The sequence below is a fragment of the Protopterus annectens genome, chromosome 1.part1 (assembly GCF_019279795.1).
Source record: "Protopterus annectens isolate FY-2018-M chromosome 1.part1, PAN1.0, whole genome shotgun sequence".
Classification (NCBI taxonomy): Eukaryota; Metazoa; Chordata; order Ceratodontiformes; family Protopteridae; genus Protopterus; species Protopterus annectens.
Genome location: NC_056726.1, coordinates 1,312,353,532 through 1,312,377,786, shown reverse-complemented (window position 1 = coordinate 1,312,377,786; position 24,255 = coordinate 1,312,353,532).

The window sequence follows — 24,255 nt, the reverse complement described above, 5'->3', positions numbered from 1 at the left end:
TATTATGCTTAAAAACAAGCTTTTCGTCGGCTCTCTGCACCAACTTCCTCAGAAAACAAACAGCACCATACATTTGTCTCACTATATATACATACATACATATATGTATATATAGTGAGACAAATGTGTGGTGCTGTTTGTTTTCTGAGGAAGTTGGTGCAGAGCTTAGCTCCATGTAAAGTTTTTCTGTCTTACAGGTTAGAGTCATATGTACTAGCTTTATGAATTTGCGTGAACAGCTCTATGGAAACATACCTAATTTATAGAAGACAGAAAAAAAGCTGAAAATAAACTCCCATACCCTGTAACCTGGAAAAAGCCGAAAGACCCTCTGGTCAATAAACAACTACACTTTGAACTCCTTGAAGTGCTTTCTAACCTAGAGAAACCAGGTAAACACCTTCCGCCACAAGATTGATGATCCTAGAACATCTTAGTGTAAAAGCACAGCAAAAGTAGCTCTCAACTGCAGATTTGTATCCAAGATTTTCCAGTATGGTAATAGTCCAAGTCAGTAATATGAATTTTTTTTTTTTTCATTTTGTTTTTATTTTTGGCACATATTGCCCAGACCACCTGCTGATTACTGGACCCCTCTTGACAAGCAGCCCATTCATTTCCCATCACAAAGGTAAGTGTCAACAGGGAGGAACTATAATTAAATTAGCCATCAGAGGTGGCTCATAATTTTCTGTTTTTAGCCTTAAATCATTATTTGTGCACACACAATGTATTCCAACATAGGGGTGCGAAGCCCATGCCCTGGCCCAGCAATCAAGGAGCCTCAATCCTCACCACTAACATCAGAGAGGGTGTCTCATATGAGGAAAGTATAACAAATACACACAGCAATGTGTAATTTCCCTTAAGAGCACACAGAGATTACAGTCAGTCCAGGGCTGGTCTCTCCCTTGATCTCTAGGTCCCCAATAAGACTCCCCACTGGCACAGCTATAGGGTCCAGATCTCAGCCTAGTGGGCAAGCTAAAACCTCTAGCACCCTCTCTGTCCAACCAGTGCTTCGTGTCCCTGCCCAAGTAGCTGACACACACACACACACACACACTTTGAGATAAGAGTTTATACAAACACATAGACACTTCTGGAGAAGGCTGACACAGGTTCTCCAGCTGTGCCCCTTTTACCCAGACTATACGGTAGTACCCTGCCACCACCCAGCTAATAATTATCAGCTACTCAAAGAACCTTAAAAGGGTGTCCAATTATTACTGTGCAAAATTGTTATCCAATTGGTAAGTGTGACTAATCATTCACAGCTTATTTGGAGTGACTTGGACAGTAAACTCTATGCATATGCAATGTACTCTTGCCAGCCTAGTCAAATAGAATTTGGTACATAATTCTATCATTTGTAAATATGAATGTAAATCACAGGCTTGTTGTCTTAAATGAAAAAAATTATGTTACAAAAATGTGGCAACAGTGCTCTCTACTGACCCAGTAAAAGCATGTTGTGACCCTTTGATCTAAAGTCGGCTCCAGTCTGGCTAGATGAAGGCTTCCTGCCTATTGTTTTAAGGCTAAAGTTAATGACCAGAATTTACATATGGAATGTCCTTTATTGCTCTAAGTGTAAAAGAATGTAAATGCAGTTTCTGTCAGCCTGGGAACACCAGGAAAGTGTGAAATTATGTAATGTCTTATCAGAACTGCAGTTTCAATTTAAACAGTGAGAACCAGAGATTATTAAGCATTTTTGTCTTGAACATCCAACTCAGCACTGCCTTATGCTCTCTTTATGTAAGTGGTATGTTAGAACTGTGTTTTCTCCAAGAAGTAGCTAGGAATTAGAAAGTTTAGACTAAGTGTTTTTCTATTGTGTCAGAACTGTACTACTGAATTATTTTAAGTATTTCTGTGTGATCTCTGAACTTTTAACTAGCACTGACTGTGTAGTAGAAAATATTGTCTTGTGGTTTTAATTATTTATTATTAAATATTTTAAAACCTTTTAACTGTGGCTGATTTGTGCAGAGATAATTTATGCTCTAGAGTACATTGCATATTTATAGAGTTTACTGTCCATGTCACTCCAAATAAGCTTTGACTGATTAGTCACACTTATCAACTGGATAATAATATTGCACAGTAATAATTGGACACCCTTTTAAGGGCCTTTGAATAGCTGATAATTATTAGCTGGGTGGTGGCAGGGTACTACCATAAAGTCTGGGTAAAAGGGGCATAGCTGGAGAACCTGTGCCAGCTTTCCCCAGAAGTGTCTGTGTGGTTGTATAAACTCTTATCTCAAAATGTGTGTGTGTCAGCTACTTGGGCAAGGACATGAAGCACTGGTTGGACAGAGAGGGTGCTAGAGGTTTTAGCTAGCCCACTAGGCTGAGATCTGGACCCTATAGCTGTGCCAGTGGGGAGTCTTATTGGGGACCAGGAGAGCAAGGGAGCGACCAGCCCCGGACTGACTGTGATCTCTGTGTGCTCTTAAGGAAAATTGCACTTTGCTGTGTGTATTTGTTATCCTTTCCTCATATATTAGACATCCTCTCTGGTGTTAGTGGTAAGGATTGAGGCTCCTTGATTGTTGGGCCAGGGTATGGGCATCCCATATTAATTGGTGGCAGTGATTGGGATATCCACCTCACATATTAATTGGTGGCAGTGGTTTGGATAGCCACACATATTAATTGGTGGTAGTGGTTGGGATATCTTCACATATTAATTGTTTTGCAGCGGTGGGATATCCACATCACATATTAATTAGTTGGAAAATACTAATTGGCTTGTAGTGATGTGGGTAAAGTGAATCCTGTAGCTTGTGTGCAGTGAACTTTGAAGGTGTTTTGTACTCTAAAACAGCCATGCAGTGAATACTCAGAGTTCAGATCACAATTGTTTTATTTCTTTTGTTAGCTTAGTTATTTAGGGTGAGCAGGCAGCATGTCAGTGGAGGAGTATGGAAAGCTGACAAGGAGCCATCTGGCAGAGATGTACCAGGCTAGGGGACTGGTGCATGGAAACCTGACTAAGGCAGACCTGACTGCAGCCTTGGTTACAGCTGCTTCAGAAAACAACAACCAGGGGGACAATCAGACTGGCAGTGGAGATATAATTCCCTCAGAGAATGGACAGCTCAACTTTTCTGCAGTGGACTTAAAAATCCAGCTGGAGCTAAGGAGACTTGAGTTGGAGGCCAGTCATGTGGAATTAGAAGCAAATGAGAGACTGCAACATTTGCAGGCTGAGGAGAATGAGAAACGGTTATGTCTGCAAGCTGGGGAACAAGAGAGGTAGAGGCAGCATGAGAAGGAGATGCTGACTCTTTGCTAGAGTCATGGAGGTAATGGGGAAGGGAGTAACTGGACCCCAGAAGCACAAAAGGTCAGTAAATTTCTTCCGCAATATAAAGAGGGGGATAATTTGATAGTTTCATTCATATGTTTGAGAGGGTATGTAAACAGTATGAAGTTGACCAAGGGCTCTGGGTACGGTTCCTGACCCCCTTACCCCATAGTAAAGCTGTAACTGTTATGTCTAAAATGTCTGACATTGCATGTTTTGATTATACTGCTGTTAAGAAATGTCTTTTAGAACTGTTTAAGCTAACACCTGAAACATATAGGAAAACATTTCATGAGCATAGACGCAAGGCAGATGAAAGAGTGTGTGAATATGTTGCTGAATTGAGCACTTATTTGCATAGGTGGGTGAGTGGATGTCAGGTCACCAATTTTGAAGGGTTGGCAGACCTTTTGGTGAGGGAACGAGCACTTAGCACTTTGCCTGAGGACATGAGGATCTGGTTAGCTGATAGACAATGTGCTACTTCAGATGAGTTGCAGAAGAAGGGAGACCTATATCTGGGAAGCAAGACAGCCATGAACAGGAAGGGGACCCCCAGTACTGCTCATGGGTCTAAAGGAACCCATGCTGGACAGCACAAACTGCCCCCAGCAGAATCTGCCAGTAGCAGGGGAAGCCACTAGTCCAGGTACACGTCTAAGAGCTAGGGTTAAATGTTTTGAATGCAACCAGTGGCAATGCAAGCCATGTGGCATACAGGTATCCATGGAGGCAAGGTGGGGAAACAAAGTTGAGGGAGCCAGTAAGTGGGAAAGACAAAATGCCAATAGTAGGTTGTCTTGAGACAACATGAGTACCAAACTACCATCCTGCAGATGTCCTGATAGGGAAGGATTTGGATGAGGCAGTACCATGCACTTATGCAGTTACATGCGGTCAGGCTAGGAGACAAGCAAGTGGGTCTGGTAGCCTGGGGGAGACACAGACAGACCGCATACTTGTAGCCAGGACTGGTGAGGTGGTTACTTCAGGGATGGAGCTACTCTGTAGCAGTGAAACTGAAGGTGAGCCACAGCTGCTTGTGGTTACTGATGTTCCCTTGGACAGAGTGACTGCAAAGGTAGAAGTGAGTAGTAGTACCCTGGCTGACAGTAAGAGAGGATACTAGACTTCCTGTGGAAGGGAAGTTGGGAAGGTTTACAAGGAAAGATTTGCGACAGGCTCAGCTCTCAGACCCTACATTGCAAGGCCTGAGGCAGGTAGAGAGGTACCTGATTCTCAAGGAAAGGGGAATCTGTATACTGGGACAAAGGGTTACTATACAGAGAATGGACCCCTGAGGGAGGGCTAGAAGGTGAGAGAGTACAGCAGTTGGTAGTGCTTAGAGCCTACCATCTGGTGCTTCTAGCCATAGCCCATGATATTCCCTTTGCAGGTCATATGGGCATAAAACTTACAAAGAGGCATATTATGCAGGACTTCTATTGGCCTGGAATTTCCAGAGATCTAACAGGGTACTGCAGAACCTGTTAGCAGTGCCAAAAGATAGCAAGGCAGGATTCAAGGTGAGAGCTCATTTGATGCCTTTGCCTGTGATTGAGGAGCCATTTCAGAGGGTAGATATGGATATTGTGGGTCCTCTGAGTACCCCAAGTTCCATAGGAGAAAAGTATATCCTAGTGGTAGTGGAGTATTCTACATGATAACCTGAGGAGGTGGCTTTGTCCTTCATTGAGGCACAGAAGGTGGAAAATGCTTTGTTAGAGATTTTCAGCAGGGTAGGTTTCCCAAAATAAATACTGACTGACAGAGGTGCCAATTTCATGTCAGACCTGCTGGCTTGTCTGTGGAAGTCCTGTGGGGTGAAGCACATGAAGACCTCTCCCTACCATCCCCAGACTAATGGTCTTGTTGAGAGGTTAAACTCTACAATCAAGTCTATGCTATGGGCATTTGCAGATCAGTTTAAGCGGGACTGGGACAAATATTTGCCCCATCTGTTGTTTGCTTACAGAGAGTTTCCCCAGGAATCCACAGGTTTTTCAGCCTTTGAGTTGCTGTATGGGCATAGGCTGAGGGACCTCTAGATTTAATTCGAGATGAGTGGGAAGGTGAGTGCGAGTCTCACAAGGAGTCTGTTGTGACATACGTCCTAAGCCTCAGGACAAGGCTCAGGGAACTCATGGGCTTGGCCCAGGAGAACCTGGCAGAACAACAGAGAAAGGTGTGGTATGACAGGAATGCTCAAGCTAGAGAGTATGATGTGGGGCAGCAGGTAATGATTCTCATTCCTGCAGACACAACAAGCTGCAAGCAGCTTGGGAGGGTCCCTACAAGGTGGTAAGAAAGGTAAGTGATGTTAACTACATGGTGGAACTGCTAGGCAGATGGCAGGGGCACAAATTGTAGCATGTTAACATGATGAAACCTTACCATGATAGGGAGGCCTTTTTGCTGAGCGTTTGCAGTGGATTGCAGGAGAAGTCTGAGGGAGATCTGGGGACTGATCATCTCCTCAGTGAGGCTCGGGCTGACATCTCAGTGGAAGGGGTAGCAATGTCCCAGCAGCTATCTCCTACCAAGGTTTGAGAAATCTGAGCAGTGTTGCAGGAATATGGGGACAACTTCACTGGGAAACCAGGGTGCACTGACCTGATGCAGCACCAGGTGCATACAGGACCCCAAAGGCCTATTAGGCAGGCCCCTTATAGGGTGCCTGAGAGAGTCAAACAGACTCTGAAGGAGGAAGTACAGGAGATGTTGGAACTAGGGGTGATTCAAGAGTCCAACAGTCCCTGGGACTCCCCAGTGGTGCTGGTGCCAAAGAAGGATGGCAGCACCACGTTCTGTGTGGACCACAGGAAGTTAAATAGTCACACAGAGTCAGATGCTTACACCATGCCTAGGACAGATGAGGCCCTGAGCAGCTGGGTGGGGCTAAGTATCTTACAACTATTGATCTTACCAAGGGTTACTGGCAGGTGACCTTGACTCCCAGTGCTAGAGAGAAGTCAGCCTTTGTGACTCCTTTTGGCTTGTATGAGTTCACATAGATGCCCTTTGGGATGAAGAATGCCCCGGTGACTTTCCCAAGGCTGGTAGATAATATCCTAGCAGAAGCAGGAGATTTTACCCTTGCTTACCTAGATGATATTGCCATCTACAGCCATTCCTGGCTAGAGCACCTTCAGCATGTCAGGGAGGTGCTGGGCAGACTACCAAGGGCAGGGTTAACCATTAAGCCAAGAAAATGTCAGGTGGGTATGGCGGAGATCTCCTACCTAGGACATAGAGTGGGGAGTGGTAAGATAAGGCCAGAACCTGCCAAAATGGAAGCCATTCGGGCATGGCCTGCACCTGTTACTAAAAAGCAGTGGAGGGCATTTTTTGGGACAGCAGGGTACTACAGAAAGTTTGTCTCCAGTTATAGTACCATAGCTGCTCCCCTCACAGACCTGACAAGGAAGAACAGGCCAGATAAGGTAGTGTGGACCCCAGCATATGAGCAGGCATTCCAGAAGCTTAAAGAAGCTTTGGGAGAAGCCCATGTGTTAGCCAGTCCAGATTACAGCAAAAAAATTGTTGTGCAGGTGGATGTTTTGAACCATGGGGTGGGGGCTACACTTAGATTTCTTCAGAGGGAGAAGATCACTGAGTGTTTTTTCTCAGTCATAGGCTCCAACCCAAGGAGGAATGCTATGCATCTGTAGAAAAGGAATGTCTAGCCATAGTGTGGGCACTGCAGAAACTTCAGCCTTATCTGTATGGAAGGAAATTCACTGTTATGACAGATAACAATGCCCAACATGGTTAAACAGTGCCAGCCAGCAAAATGCCAAGTTGCTAAGATGGAGCCTGGGGTTGCAAGCATATGATATGTCAGTGCACCACCGCAGTGGGGTTAGCAATGCCAATGCAGATGGGCTCTCAAGACAGGGAATGGGGTGAGGTACACTCAGATAGACCTAACACTCTCAAGCAGCATTTCTCAAGGGTCACTTGAAAAACTAGCTTGAGTTCTCGGGGGGGGTGTGAAGACTGGTAGAGATGGGTGAAGGCTGCCAGCCTAGTTTTGGTACATAATTCTATCATTTGTAAATATGAATGTGAATCACAGGCTTGTTGTCTTAAATGAAAAAAATGCTTTTACAAAAATGTGGCAACAGTGCTTTCTACTGACCCAGTAAAAGCATGTTGTGACCCTTTGATTTAAAGTCGACTCCAGTCCAGCTAGATGAAGGCTTCCTGCCTATTGTTTTAAGGCTAAAGTTAATGACCAGAATTTACATGTGGAATGTCCTTTATTGCTCTAAGTGTAAAAGAATGTAAATGCAGTTTCTGTCAGCCTGGGAACACCAGGAAAGTGTGAAATTATGTAATGTTTTATCAGAACTGCAGTTTCAATTTAAACAGTGAGAACCAGAGATTATTAAGCATTCTTGTCTTGAACATCCATCTCAGTACTGCCTTATGCTCTCTTGATGTAGGTAGTATGTTAGAACTGTGTTTTCTCCTAGAAGTAGCTAGGAATTAGAAAGTTTAGATGAAGTGTTTTTCTGTTATGTCAGAACTGTACTACTGAAGTATTTTAAGTATTTCTGTGTGATCTCTGAACTTTTGACTAGCACTGACTGTGTAGTAGAAAGTATCATCTTGTAGTTTTAATTATTTATTATTAAATATTTTAAAACCTTTTGACTGTGGCTCGTTTGTGTAGAGATAATTTAAGCCCTAGACTACATTGCATATTTATAGAGTTTATTGTCCAAGTCACTCCAAATAAGCTTTGACTGATTAGTCACACTTACCATTGCATAATAATATTGCACAGTAATAATTGGACATCCTTTTAAGGGCCTTTGAGTAGCTGATAATTTTTAGTTGGGTGGTGGCAGGGTACAACTGTATAGTTTGGGTAAAAGGGGCACAGCTGGAGAACCTGTGCCAGCCTTCTCCAGAAGTGTCTGTGTGGTTGTATAAACTCTTATCTCAAAGTGTGTGTTTGTCAGCTACTTGGGCAAGGACACAAAGCACTAGTTGGACAGAGAAGGTGCTAGAGGTTTTAGCTTGTCCACTAGGCTTAGATCTGGACCCTATAGCTGTGCCAGCGGGGAGTCTTATTGGGGACCTGGAGAGCAAAGGGAGCGACCAGCCCAGGACTGACTATGATCGCCATGTGCTCTTAAGAGAAATTGCACTTTGCTGTGTGTATTTGTTATACTTTACTCATATATGAGACACCCTATCTTGTATTAGTGGTGAGGACTGAGGATCCTTGATTGCTGGGCCAGGGCACGGGTGTCACAAGGGGAAAAGGAATGAGCTAACAGTGAACAAATCCCCTAATTTCTGCAAGGGATGTTCACTTCAAGCAGCCCTGCCGCTACCCTGAGGCACAGGGCTAGTTTAGTTAATCTGAAGCAGGGAAAGTTCACCTACCCTGTGTGCCCCTGAGTATACGCAGCTCTCCCTACCACCTCCAGGAAAGGTAAGTAGGCCACTTTCTTCACTCCTCCCCCTTCCTGCTTGGCTTCTCCAGTGCTGAGACTGCTAATCAAACCAAAGAGCATAAGGGAGTAACAATGAGCACTACTGCCATCTCAAGCAGAACATTGATTTGGTGCTTTTGTTCAGAAAGAGCAATGCTGGACTTCTTCAGAATGCACAAAATACATAATACCACAAGATTAATATGTATATATATATATATATATATATATATATATATATATATATATATATACACACACACAGTGGATATAAATAGTTTACACACCCCTGTTAAAATGCCAGGTTTTGGGGATATAAAAATGAGACCATAATAAATAATTTCAAATCTTTTCCCACCTTTAATGTGACCTATAATCTGTACAATTCAAAAGAAAAACAAACAAATCTGTTAGAAGAAAAAAATATAAAAAATAAAAAAAGTACAATACACTGGTTGCATAAGTGTGCACACCCTTAAACTAATACTTTGTTGAAGCACCTTTTGATTTAATTACAACATTCAGTCTTCTTAGGTACACCCCTGCCATCAATTAAAGAGACTCTGATTAACCCCAAAAAAGTTCAGCTGTCCTAGCAGAATTTTCCTGACATTTACTCAGTTGCCTGCTACAGCAAAAGTCATGGTTCACAGAGAGATTACAAAGCATCAAAGGGATCTCATTGTTGAAATGTATCAGTCAGGAGAAGGGTACAAAAAAAGTTCCACACCATTGAATATATCATGGAACACGGTGAAGATAGTCATCAAAAAGTGGACAAAATATGGGACAACAGTAATATTGCAAAGAACTGGATGTCCCTCCAAAATTGATGAAAAGGCAAGACAAAAACTGGTCAGGGAGGCTGCCAAGAGACCTATAGCAACACAGAATGAGCTGCAGGAATTTCTGGCAAGTACTGGTTGTGTACTACATATGACAACAATCACCCATATTTTCCATATGTCTGGACTATGGGGTAGGGTTGCAAGATGGAAGCCTTTTCTTACACAGAAAAACATCCAGGTCCAGCTGAAATTTGTAAAACGATACATCAAGTCTCCCAAAAGCATGTGGGAAAATGTGTTATGGTCTGATGAGACTAAGGTTGAACTTTTAGGTGACAATTCCAAAAGGTACATTTGGCACATCACCAAAAGAACACCATCCCCACGGTGAAGCATGGTGGAGGCAGTATCATGCTTTGGGATTGCTTTTCTTCAGCTGGAACTGGGGCTTTAGTCAAGGTGGAGGGAATTATGAACAGTTCCAAATATCAGACACTTTCCGCCCAAAACCTTCAGGCATCTGCTAGAAAGCTGAAGATGAAGAGGAATTTCACCTTTCAACATGACAATGACCCAAGCATACATCCAAATCAACAAAAGAATGGCTTCACCAGAAGAAAATTAAAGTTTTAAAATGATCCAGCCATTGTCAAGACCTAAATCCAATAGAAAATCTGTGCAGTGACCTGAAGAGGGCTGTGCACAAGAGATGCCCTCACAATCTGACAGATTTTGAGCACTTTTGCAAAGAAGAGTGGGCAAATATTGTTAAGTCAAGATGTGCCATGCTGATAAACTCCTACCCAAGAAGACTAAATGCTGTAATTAAATCAAAAGGTGCTTCAACAAAGTATTAGTTTAAGAGTGTGCACACACAACAAAGTATTAGTTTAAGGGTGTGGACCCTGATGCAACCAGTGTATTGTATGTCTTTTTATTTTTTATATTTTTTCCCCTAACAGATTTGTTTGTTTTTCAATTGAAATTTCAATTGAGATGAAAAGGACGAAACTACAGAAATACGAAAGGCAATTGTTTAAGAGAGTAAGTAAACGCTTGGCTGACATGCCCTGTTCTCCACTGTAGTGCAATGCTGGTGTCGGTATATTTAGTTGGGATGTGTGGGGAACAGCATTAGATATGTTAACAGTCGGCAAAGTGTTTACTTACCCTTGGAAAAGTTGCCATTCAGGTTTCTGCAGTCTTGCTCTTTTCGTCTTGGTTATTTGAAAGTCAGCTATGTGACAGTCAATCATTAGAAGTAGACCAATAGAGATATATATATATATATATATATATATATATATATATACATACAGACACACACGCTCACACACACACACACACACACACACACACACACACACACACACACACATATATATATATATATATATATATATATATATATATATATATCTCAAATCTCACTGGCTATGTCATTGCTCCAAACCTGACTAGCTCTATAGTCACCCTATACTCTGATCTTCCCCTTCTTTCCCTTCAGAAAAAAAAAAAAAAAAAAAAAAAAAATTTTGTTTTTGTTTTTTGGGATATTAACTGCATCTACTGTTAAAATTGGATTCTATATGGACAATTTACTTAGAAGTGTTATAATTATCCTGTAATTCAGTCTGTTTTATGCTTTTTTTTTTTTTGTATTGTTTTGTTTATATGTTTGATTCATAGAAATTAGTTAAATTAACTGTATTTACCTAGGAGCTTTTCTCCCCAGGCCTCTACTGAAAATGGACATGTATCCAGTTAGACTAGCCTGGTAAACAAATGTAAAATAAAATAAATATATAAATAAATAAATATATATATATATATATATATATATATATATATATATATATGGGAATTTTGAATTTGGTCGACACAGCAAAATGGTGACAGCTGCTTGATTGACCACAGCTGGGCAACATGCAGATGGTTGACAGGTGTGCTAATTCGACAGTCCTCGGGTGGGTAAATATTCCCTTTTCCTTGGAATTGTGTGATCTTGGAGTTAGTATATATGATAAACGGGGGATATGGGGGTGCAGTCCTTCACATGTGGGGTGTGGGGGGGCTTGCCCCTTGAAAGAAATTATAGGGTTTTTTGTTTGTTTGCATGAGCGGTTGACTATTGACATTTGTGTTGTCGACCTTTTTTGGTGAACTTTTTTGCCATTGACATTTTACTGTGTCGACCAAGGTAAGCAATCCCATATATATAAGGAAATATGAAACATATCTTTTCCTCAATGTAGTGCGATCTCAGAGTTCATATATATAGATAGAATATACGTATATATATATATATATATATATATATATATATATATATATATATATATATATATATATATATATATATAAGTAGCGAGGATGTTGGGGGGGTGAAAGGGGCTTGCCCCCCCTGCTAAAATGTGTTTTTGTTTGCCGACCGTAAATGCAAGAATGCAGTCAGAGATTGGTAAACTGTGTTTCGCAAAAGTGCAGCTTTGGTTAAGTGCACTTTCGTTAAAGTGGGTCTTGATCTTCTCTTGTTCGAACAAGTGTATTTTTAATCAAGAGAAGTAGACCCATATACACATATATATATATATATATATATATATATATATATATATATATATATATATATATATATATATATATATATATATATATATATATATATATATATATATAAAATATATATATTTATATATATATATATATATATATATATATATATATATATATATATATAGATATAGATATATATTTATATAGCGATAGATAGATAGATAGATAGATAAATAAATAGATAGATAAAACCGTATTTATAATATGTATAACATCCATCTCAAGGGCTATAATGTTTCTGATACTAATGACGTTGCTCTATGCTGGAAGTATATCAGTATTTAATTCTAGCTGCCAAAACAATACTTTCTCTTGAAAGAAGAACTCAAAATCCTCACTCCACTTGTTAAAGTGTACACAGTCTAATACAGAAAAATAAAATAGATCCTTCATATGCACCTACTTGTCTGTACAAGACATTTGTCATTTCTTTGTTACAAATATCCCAGCTAGTTTTGCACTCCGAAAAAATAATTATATTGAGTTCATGCCACAATATAACAACAAATTTGCAGGTGCAAGTAAAATGCTCTTTCTTGGCTATATCAGTTTTGTTATTTTCCATATTAATAAAAGGACTTTACAAAATAAATCTGCATTGCCTGCACGTTAAACATTTAAACATAACTTTTTTTTGCTATGAATATAAGGTATTTTGTGTTCTTCCTGATTTTCTGAAATGGATTTTAAATTATTTGCTCTTTTATTCACAAAGCAAGGTTCTTGTCCAAATATTTTAGATAATTGGCCATTTTCTAATATTATATTCCAATTATTTTTAACATATTCTTCATGGTGAGAATATCTGTACTATGTATGAGTCACATAACACTGTTCTTTTCATTAAAAACTTTCTTCTGTTTATTATAAAAACTAGATTTAATGGTGTGCATCTTAAATAGAATTTAACACATAACTACAAATGTATTCAGTGGTTCCTCTATCTTGCCTCTAAATGTTTCACCAAAACTAATTCATTTTCATATTCTAGCCATTTCCACCTTTACCACATCATTTTAACATGTAAATGACGGCTGGAGGCATGTATATAAGTACTAATGAAAGTGTCTTTCCTAAACACTGTAGTTGATTAATATTTCACTGCATAAAATAATATCCAGACAGGAAATGTGCTTGTCCATTGTACATGTGAAAGACAAAAATTAATTTAAGACACTCTATTTGTTCATCCACTTCATAAACTGTCATCACCTTTCTAAACATGTAATAGTCCATTACAATTGTCTGTAGGGAGGATAATACTGAGACCTAGGAGTCTATCCCGCAGTTAAAGAAGTAATCTATAACAATTGAGGAGACCTGCATATAATATGATCGAGACTGTATTGGACAAGCGGATCTCCAGTGTTAAGATTTTAGGGGCTTGGGTGAAGGTGATTAAAATGACTGAGATTCTCCATTTAGTGTTGCATGTAATGAGATACGTCTTCCCTAGGCCACAGGAAAAGCAAGAAGAAGCTGAATCAGTCTGTGATTGTTTCACAGGGAATGAGAAAAGTGCACACTAGGAAAGGAAAAGTTCTGGTAAGACATTAGCAAAAGCAGGGTGGTGACGTTGGATTTCAGATGACATGCAGCCACCATAAATGTGAGTATAGTTTGTAGAAGTGTTATAAATAAACTTAAATTAGGCAGGGGGGGTGCAGACAGTAAGGGATAGGCAGCAAAGCACAGAAAGAAAAGTGGGAAGGTTACTGAGGTTCTGAGTGAGGACAGATGACTACAAAACCTGGAGAATTATAGTAGTTTTTTTGTTTTTTTTTAGGAAAAGAGGCTAGAAAGAACTTTGAAATGATGATACAAAGTTTGTCTGAAACAGGGTGATAATGTTTATTGAAGAGCTATTGAGGGATGAGACAAGGAAAGTTTTTGAAGACTTTTTTAAGCTTGAAGAAACATGTGCATTAGACAACAGTGGCTGTTTATTATTTAATACAGTTAAGGCAAACTGGAGAGCCTTTATTTATAAAATGGAAAATGTAGATGGCCAAGAGGTGTTGTTAGTGAGGCAAATTAATAACTGTAGTAGCTACCGCAAGCTAAAGATGGAATAGGAAACATCTGTTGGAAAGTTTTGTGAGACTCAGAGACAGATGGATAGTAAAAGACAGTTTGTGTGGATTGGATGAAAACTTGGAGAAAGGGATAAGTAATCTCATAGACTCATAGACTCATAGATTAGTACTAGGCTAACTGCCCTTGCGAGCCATTTTAAGCCTAGCCAGTTATCCCTTGTGAGACTCAAACCCTGTACCTTGTGTTTGTAAGGCAAACACCTTAACCATTAGGCCACCCTCCCAACCATCCTGCATGGTTTGATGGGAATTGTGGTGTTCTATGGGATGCAAAATAAAATCTTGCATATATGTATTGCATCTACTTCTCAGAAGTGCAAGCCAACACTAAGGGACTCTGGCTAACAAAGTTCGCAGATGACTGCAAACTGGGAGCCATTATTGAATCCCCAAATTATGTGGATACTCTACAAAAGGGCCTTACACAAACAGATGCTTGGTGCCAGAGCCATGGGCTCAAGCTCAATGCCAAGAAATGTATAGTTATCCCCTTTGGGAAAAAACATGTATCCGTGAATTACCACATAGGTGGAAGTACACTAAACACCAAAAGTGTGATAAGAGACTTAAGGACTTAGGTGGACAATGGTCTCACTTTCGATAACCACATCTCCACAACAGTCAGGAAATCCTTCTATGTGGCACACCTCATCACTAAGGGCTTTTCATCCAGAAGAAAGGAGGTCATTGTCCCACTGTACTCATCCCTCATTAGACCCATTATAGAATACAATGCCCCATTTGGTATGTACCTCTCAAGACATCTGCAAGAACTGGAAAGGCCGCAGACATACCTCACTAAAAGAATCACAGGCCTAAAGCAGATTCTCTATGCTGACTGCCTTAAAAAACTCCAGCTATACTCTGTCACATATCGTCTACTCAGAGGAAATCTCTGCTTAACATACAAGGCCATGTCAAACCCAGAGCTGTTGGACATGCTACACTTAAAGAAATCCCAATCCCTTAGAGCCACATGCTCCAGGGATCTAAACCTTGTCATCACAATAAATAAAACATGCTGGAGGTATAGGTTCCTGACCCAGACACTCCCCAGACTCTGGAATAGATTGCCCACACATATCAAGCAGAGGACCTCTTTGGCCCTCTTCAAAAGGAATCTTGATGATTGGATGGGAGAAAGGAAATTCACTCCAGGGATCATATCAGTCGCCCTGCTAGACAGGGGTCCAGGGAAGTAAATAGTGTGGGAAGAAATAGCCAGGGAATTGTTATGGCTAGGCTTGTATAGGCCCTAGGGCTGATAGCCTAGTACCAACCTATGAACCTATTAACCTATGGAAGAAAACCCCAAAAAGAATATATTATGAGGTCTGGTGTTTGCACTGTGGGACTCCCAAGGTTGATTACAAATGTATGTGGTATGAATTTGTTAGGATAGAGGGAGCCTGGAAGAACATTTAGGTTTATTAAGATGCTTATATAAAAAAACATGTAAATTTGAATGGCTGCCATTTTTTTGAGTGTTTGCAAATTTGGAGTGCTGGGGGGAGGTGAACTTACAATTGATAACAGTAGTGGTAAAACTGCACCAGTAGTGAAGAAGCTTGCAACAAAGTGTGCTGCATGGGTGGTTTTAAGAATAATGAGATATTAATGGGAAAAATACATCAGGAAGAGTAATGAATGCCATAACTGACCAAGCCTTCAGGGAATCACCAACTTTAGGTTGTCAGGGAGAGAAAATAATGAGTCCCTTTTCAAGACTGCAAAAGGGAGGGGAAGCAGGCAGATGATGATGATGATGGTGATGATGTCATTCCACTCTAGCAGGGAGGGATAAATGCAGCATAAAGGGAAAAGAGACAAGAGCTGGATTCAAAGGGTGAAAGTAGTGGGATGAGATAAAAAGATTATTCCAGCCTGTAGGGTATTGCAAATGAGCCGCCCAATACATGTAGTGTATTTAAGGTGGGGTGCTGACATGGCTATAAGATTGATTTTATCAGTGTTTTGGTATGTGGAACAGATATATAAAACTACATACTAACATGGCATGGGGAATACCACAATAAAACAGTGGTTTCTCTAAAGTGAGGTGCTTCCATTTCTCACTTCTGCTGGGTTAACCACTGCAATTAATAATTTACATAAATTAATTCTGATACAGACATCTCACGCTTGCAGGCAAATACATTCAAAACACCTGATTATACTGATTGGCACATCATTATTATTCAGGTCTGTTCTACAACTGACGGTTACCGTATCCAAGTAGTGAATAACTGAGAAGGTGGCATCTTCAAAGTGAGTGAGTGCCAGAATTACTATCTAGCCGGGTCTTAGTGAAAATTAACCAGGTCTACAGAAAAAAAGAGGCACAGGTGACATCAGTTTCTTATAAGTCTGTAGTTATGGCACACTTCATGGGACAGAACAGTGAGAACACTTTGGGTGTGAATGTAAGGTACAGTAAACCTTACCCAGCAGGCATTTTCTTTCTAGGGCATGTGGAAATATTCAACACACACACACACACACACACACACACACACACACACACACACACACACACACACACACACACACACCACAATCTATTTTTTAGATCTGGTAGTTCTAAACTGAAGTCAATTTACATCATTTGCATATTATAATCCTGCACTATTAATATCAATTTCTCTCATACACATCCAGCTAATACTGGGACAATGTTCTCCTCTGGAGTTCTTTTATTTTTATTTTATTTATTTGTTAACCAGACAGGCCTAGCCTACTGGACATGTCCCTTTTCAGGGATGATCTAGGACCACTATCTGGTTAAGTAACTTCCTCACAGTTACAAAGTAAATAAACACAGACCTCAGGAATCAAACATTACACTACAGGAAGCAGCTCATAAGAGTTAAAAGCCTTAATCCTTTGTGCGAACTCCTAGACTTCCAAAAGCCTGATTATCTGAATTTTATATCTGGTGGACCCTCTCTTTCTACCACATTCATTAGCTTAAATACTGTGCCCTCTGGCCTGATTTCAGTGCTAGTAGTTCATTATTTTATTTCCTTAAATTGTCTGTATCATTCTTTAGAAGCATCTGAAAGTGTCCATATTTATACAATAGCATTTCAAACTGCAATTAGATACCGACAGCTGTGCTCATCTCATACCTGTCAACTATCCAGATTTTTGTAGAATGTCCAGATTTTTGCCTCATATTTTTGGTCTGTTCATTATAAAATTTCTGGCTTTCTAAGCAAATCACTGGGTTGGTCTGAGGACAGAAATCATCAAATCATCATTATCATTTTCTTTCAGCTGTTCCCGTTAGGAGTCACCACAGCGGATCATCTGTTTTCATTTCTTCCTGTCCTCTGCATCTTGCTCTGTCACACCAACCACTTGCATGTCCTCTCTCACCACATCCATAAACCTTATCTTAGGCCTTCCTCTTTTCCTGTTACCTGGTAGCTTCATCCTTAGCATCTTTTTCCCAATATACTCTGCATCCCTCCTCAGCACATGTCCAAACCAAAGTAATTTTGCCTCTCTGGCTTTGTCTCCAAACCTTTCAACCTGGGCTGACCCTCAAATATACTTATTCCTAATTCTGTCCACCCTTGTCACACCCAGTGCAAATCTTAACATATTTAACTCTGCCACATCCAGCTCTTACTCCTGCCTTTTTGTCAATGTCACTGTCTCCAACCACATAACATAGCTGGTCTCACTACCCTCTTGTAGACCTTCCCTTTCAGTCTTACTGGTATTCGTCTGTCACAAATCACTCCTGACACTCTTCTCCACCCACTCTGTCCTGCCTGTACTCCCTTCTTCACCTGTCTTCCACACTCACCATTACTCTGAAATATTGATCCCAAGTATTTAAACTCATCCACCTTTGCCATCTCTACTTGCATCCTCACCATTACTCAGTCCTCCCTCTCATTCGCACACATATATTCTGTCTTAGTCCTGCTGACCTTCATTCCTCTTCTCTCTAGAGCATATCTCCATCTCTCCAGGGTCTCTTCCATCTGTTCCCTACTCTCACTACAGATAACAATGTCATCTGCAAACATCATAGTCCACAGGGACTCCTGTCTGATCTCGTCTGTCAACCTGTCCATCACCATTGCAAATAAGAAAGGGCTCAGAGCTGATCCTTGATGTAATCCCACCTCAACCTTAAACGCATCTGTCACTCCCACCGCAGACCTCACCGCTGTCACACTACCCTCGTACATATTCTGTACCACTCTTACATACTTCTGTGACACTCCCGACTTCCTCATACAATACCACAACTCCTCCCTAGGCCCCCTGTCATATGCTTTCTCTAAGTCTACAAAAACACAATGCAACTCCTTCTGAACTTCTCTGTACTTCTCCATCAACACTCTCAGAGCAAACATCACATCTGTAGTGCTCTTTCCCAGCATGAAACCATACTGCTGATCACTAATCATCACATCCCTTCTTAACCTAACTTCCACTACTCTTGCCCATAACTTCATGCTGTGACTGATCAGTTTAATCCCTCTGTAGTTACTACAGCTCTGCACATCACCCTTATTCTTAAAAATCAAATAAATAAATAACTCCCAAACGCTAAAGGTGGTCTGTCACAAAAACAGTCAATATTGGCAGAAAAAAGACAGAAAATCCACCCAAGGATGGCCAATCAACGAAATCCACAAGTGTTCCAATTAAAATGTAGTCCTCAGATCTGAGGAAGACAACAGTCGAAAGCACTTATCGGATATCTTCGAGGGACAGTTTTGAGCTTTTTTATTTTTCATTTTATTTTCAAGTCGAAGTTTTATTCATATTAAAGGACTACATTTTAAATGGAACACTTGTGGATTTCGTTGATTGGCCATCCTTGGGTGGATTTCCTGTCTTTTTTCTGCCAATATTCTTAAAAATCGGTACCAAAACACTTTTTCTCCATTCCTCAGGCATCCTCTCACTTTCCAAGATTTCATTAAACAATATGGTTAGAAACTCCACTGCCATTTCACCTAAACACCTCCATGCTTCCACAGGTATGTCATCTGGACCAACAGCTTTTCCATTCTTCATCCTCTTTATAACTATCCTTACTTCCTCCTTGCTAATCAATTGCACTTCATGAGTCACTGTCCCCACATCATCCAACCTTCTCTCCCTCTCATTCTCTTCATTCATCAACCCCTCAAAGTACTCTTTCCATCTGCTTAACCCACTCTCCTCGCTTGTGAGTATGTTTCCCTCATTATCCTTTATCACCTTTACCTGCTGCACATCTTTCCTAGCTCGGTCCCTCTGTCTAGCCAATCGGTACAGGTCCTTTTCTCCTTAATGTCCAACCTTTCATACAACTCTTCATATGCCTTATTCTTAGCCTTTGCCATCTCTGTTTTTGCCATGGACCTCATCTCCTTATACTCCTGTCCACTTTCCTCATCTCTCTGACAATCCCACTTCTTCTTTGTCATCCTCTTTCTCTGTATACTCTCTACTGTACTTCCTCATTCCACCACCATGTCTCCTTGTCATCCTTCCTCTGTCCAGATGTGATACCAAGCACCTCTCTAGCCATCTCCCTTACTAGCTCTGCTGTAGTTACCCAGCTATTTGGTAACTCTTCAATGCCACCCAGTGCCTGTCTTAACTCTTCCCTGAACTCCACCTCACAATTACCCTTTTTCAGTTTCCACCATTTGATCCTTGGTGCTGCCCTTACACTCCTCCTCCTCTTCTTGATCATCAACGTCATCCTACAAACCACCATCCTATGCTGCCTAACTACACTTTCCCCGGACACCACTTTACAGTCTCTAATCTCCTTCAAACTGGCCATCCTACATAAGATGTAATCCACCTGTGTGCATCTTCCTCCACTCTTGTATGTCACCCTATGCTCCTCCCACTTGTTAAAATACATATTCACCACAGCCATGCCCATCCTTTTCGCAAAATCCACTACCATCTGACCTTCTACATTCCTTTGCTTAACACCATACCTACCCATCACTTCCTCATCCCCTCTGTTCCCTTCACCAACATGCCCACTGAAATCTGCTCCAATCACCACTCTCTCACCCTTGGGCATAGTCATCACCACTTCATCCAACTCACTCCAAAATTTTTCTTTTTCATTCATTGCACACCCAACTTGTGGAGCATATACACTAACAACATTCATCATTACACCATCAATTTCCAGCTTCATAAACATCACTCTATCTGACACTCTTTTCACCTCCAAAACACTCTTAGCATACTGTTCCTTCAGGATAACTCCTACGCCATTTCTCCTCCCATCCACACCATGATAAAACAATTTGAACCCACCTCCAATACACCTAGCCTTACTCCCCTTCAGACTTCATATCATAGGTTCATAGGTTCATACTAGGCTATCTGCCCGAGGGCATTTACAAGCCTAGCCCATAATTTTGTGGCTTACGCCACCCCTTTAGTATGGGGAGCTATACCCATTATTTTGCTGTGCCTCTGTCGAGCAGTGACACTGAGGTAATCCCTGGGGTATATCTGCGATCTCCCATCCATTGGTCAAGATTTCTCTTGAACAAGGCCAGCGAGGTGCTCTGCCTCACATATACCGAGATTTTATTCCACAGCATAGGGAGTCTTTGGGTGATGAATCTATCCCTCCAGCACGTCCTATTAATAGCCGTGTCGAGGTTTAAGTCTCGCCCTTGTGGCTCTGATGGATCTAGATATTTGAGGTGAAGCATATTCATCAAATCTGGGTTTGACATGGCCTTGTATGTTAGGCAAAGGTCACCTCTGAGCAAGCGGTGGCGACTGAATAGAGCTGGAGTTCTTTCAGTCGGGCAGCATAGGACAGATGTTTGAGACCCTTTATCCTTTTGGTGAGGAACTTTTGTGGCCTCTCCAGCTGCTGCAAGTGTCGGGTCAGATACATTCCGAATGGGGCATTGTACTCAATCATTGGTCTGATGAGTGATGAGTATAGGGAGACTATAACCTCCCTTGATCTAGATGAGAATCCCTTCATGATAAGGTGGGCAATGTAGAAGGTCTTCCTAACTACTTTAGCTACATGGGTGTCGAATGACAGACTACTATCAACCTGGGTCCCCAGGTCCCTGATAACTTCTTCTGTGCTCAGTGGATTGCCACCTATTTGGTAGCTAGGGGTAACCTTGTTTTTCCCGAAGGGTATGACTATGCATTTTTGGCATTTAACTTTAGGCCATGGCTCTGGCACCAGTTATCCGTTTCTGTGAGACCCTTCTGAAGGATATCTGTGTCAGATGTGTTTTCTACTATGGCGCCCAGTTTGCAGTCATCTGCAAACTTTGTCAGCCATAACCCTCCTGTGTTTGCTTGTACTTGGAAAAGTAGATGCCAAACAAGAGTGGGCCCAGGACTGAGCCCTGTGGTACACCACTTGTGACAGGCTTTGAGTCTGACATGGCGCCAGCAACTCTGACCCTGTGGGTTCTGTCACTCAGCCAGTTTGCAACCCATCTTGTGATGTATGGGTTAACATTTAAGCTGATGAGTTTTTCAATGATACCCGAGTGGGGTATTGTATCGAAGGCCTTCGCCAGATCGAGGTAGGCTGTATGGACTGCCTTTCCCTCATCAATGGCTTTGGTGACTGTTTGAAAAAGTCAACCAAGTTTAGAAGGCATGATCTGCCTTTGACAAAGCCAAACTGGGATGGATCCAAAGTCTGCAAATTTCCTATGTCTTTATTTATGAGGTCCATTATGATCCTCTCCATGGCTTTGCAGATAAGGCTTGTCAAGCTAATGGGCGGTAATTTCCAGGGTCAGTGGAGGCACCGCCTTTGTGAAGTGGGACCACAGTTGCAGTGCGCCACTCCTGGGTACATATCCAGAGGTAAGACTATGATTAAACAGCTGTCCTAGCTGTGGGTTTAATTCCTCATTGAGTTAAGTGGAGCACACAGCCGGGGACACCATCAGGTCCCATGGATGCTGTGTTTTTGCTTTGGAGAGAGCAGTTCTCACTTGGGCGTTGGAGATGTTTGGGGGCTGCAATCGCTTGGTATAGATATCTCTCCTTTTGGGGAGGGGAGTTTGCACTGAACCTGTCAGCCAGTATGTTGGCAATGTCTGTAGGATCAGTAATCTTCACATCATTTTGAACTAGTTCTGAGCATATCTGGGAGTTTCCTCCCAGGTTTCTAACATAGCTAAAGAAGGCCTTATGATTGTCTTTTGAGTCTTTAGCTATTTTTCTCTCAAAATTTGCTTTGGATGATTTTATGAGAGCTCTTAGTTTTTACTTATAGTGATCAAGGGTGTCTTACCTTTTAAGGATTTTGCTCTATCTTGTAGTAGCTTCCTCCTTTTGTTGTAGAGTTTGTTTATGGCTGGGGTCCACCAGACTGGACGCTTGCCTTTGGTACAAAGAGTCTTTGTTTTGCTTGGGATTGCCTTATCCATGCAGTCCTGCAGGTGCTGGTAGAAGGCATTTGTAAGTGATTCAGCGGCTTGAGTACTGTTTTCCGCGCTCGGGGCCTTAAAGGAGACCACACTAGTCTTTAGAAGTGTGAAGTCGGCTTCGAGAAGTTTTTACTGTGGTCTTTTTATTTCAGGTGGGGCTGGGATGAGGACCTCCAGCGAGATTAGTTTGTGATCTGATCTCACCAGTGAGGGGTATACTTCCGGTGTTGAACATTGTGCTCCCATGTTCGTGATGATGAGATCAAGTATGTTTTCTCCTCTTGTGGGGATGGTGACTAGTTGTTCCATGGCATTTGAGTTTATGAATTCCAGGAACTTTTGGGCTAGGGTGTTTGGGCTTGAGTAGTGTTCCCAGTCTATATTAGGGTAATTGAAGTCATCTAGTATGATGGTGTTTGGTGATACATTTATCCCCTCTAGTGTTTTCAGGAAGGCCATGTGAGGTTCCTGAGTTTGTGAGGGTGGCCTGTAACATGCTACAATTTGCAGAGCAGTCTTGCCTATGGTTAATTGCACCTGGATGGTCTCCGATGCATCGTCGTTGCCACCAGTCTTGAGGTGTGGGTGTCCTTGATGAATATGGATACCCCCCCTCCTTTCTTGGTATTGTCCGGATTTTGGGGCCAGAATGCATGATAAGAGGTAAAACCTGATAGTGCTGGGGTGCTCTCAGGAGCCTTGAACCAGGTTTCTGTCACTGCACAGACATCGATGTTCTCCATACTGAGAAGGGCCTCGAGTGCGTGCATTTTGAGATTTAGACTTCTGGCATTGAGCAGCATTACCCTTAGTTTTTCCTTTTTGTGTTCTAGGGTGGTAGGTTTAGAATTTGAGCCTTGCCTAAAAAAGGCACTATGGGGTGGCAAGAGCCTTTGCCAATATCCGGAATCCCAGGGGTGACAGGTGCAAGCCGTCCCTTGCGAAGCAGCGTGGCTTGTCCAGCATGTCATCCCAGGCAGACAGACATTGGATCCCCTTTGAATGACACCAGAGTTTAAGCCAATTGTTAAAGCTGATCATCTTATCTCTGTATTATGGCATCATTCTTGGTGAAGGTAGGATACTGCTCAAGGTCAGGGTCATACCTGCCTGGGCTACATAATCAGAGAGCTCCTCAATGTCTCTTTTCATGTAGTCCAAGGAGGTACGTCTCAGGTCGTTTACACCAGCATGGACAATGACTGAGTCGTATTTGTACCTGCTGTTGAGAGACCTGAGTGCTTGCGTTATGTGGCGGATTCTAGCGCCTGACAGGCAGCTTACTGTGACCTTCTCCTTACTCAGTCTGGTGATCGGGACGTCAGTGTGTCTGACTATGGAGTCACCAATGACTAGTGTGTCTGGCATTGTGTTTGGCCTTAAGGGCTGTGACTGTTTGACACTCTGACTGTGAGGTCTATGTGTTGCAGGTGTTGTGTTCTGAGGTGGTGGTTGTTTGGGTGTCTGCTTTGGTGGCCTCTGCTGTTTTGGTAGATTTTTGATCAGAGCCGAGTATGTCTTTGTGTGTTTATGTGTATGATTTGAGGTTGTGATGGTACTATGTGAGACTGGGTCT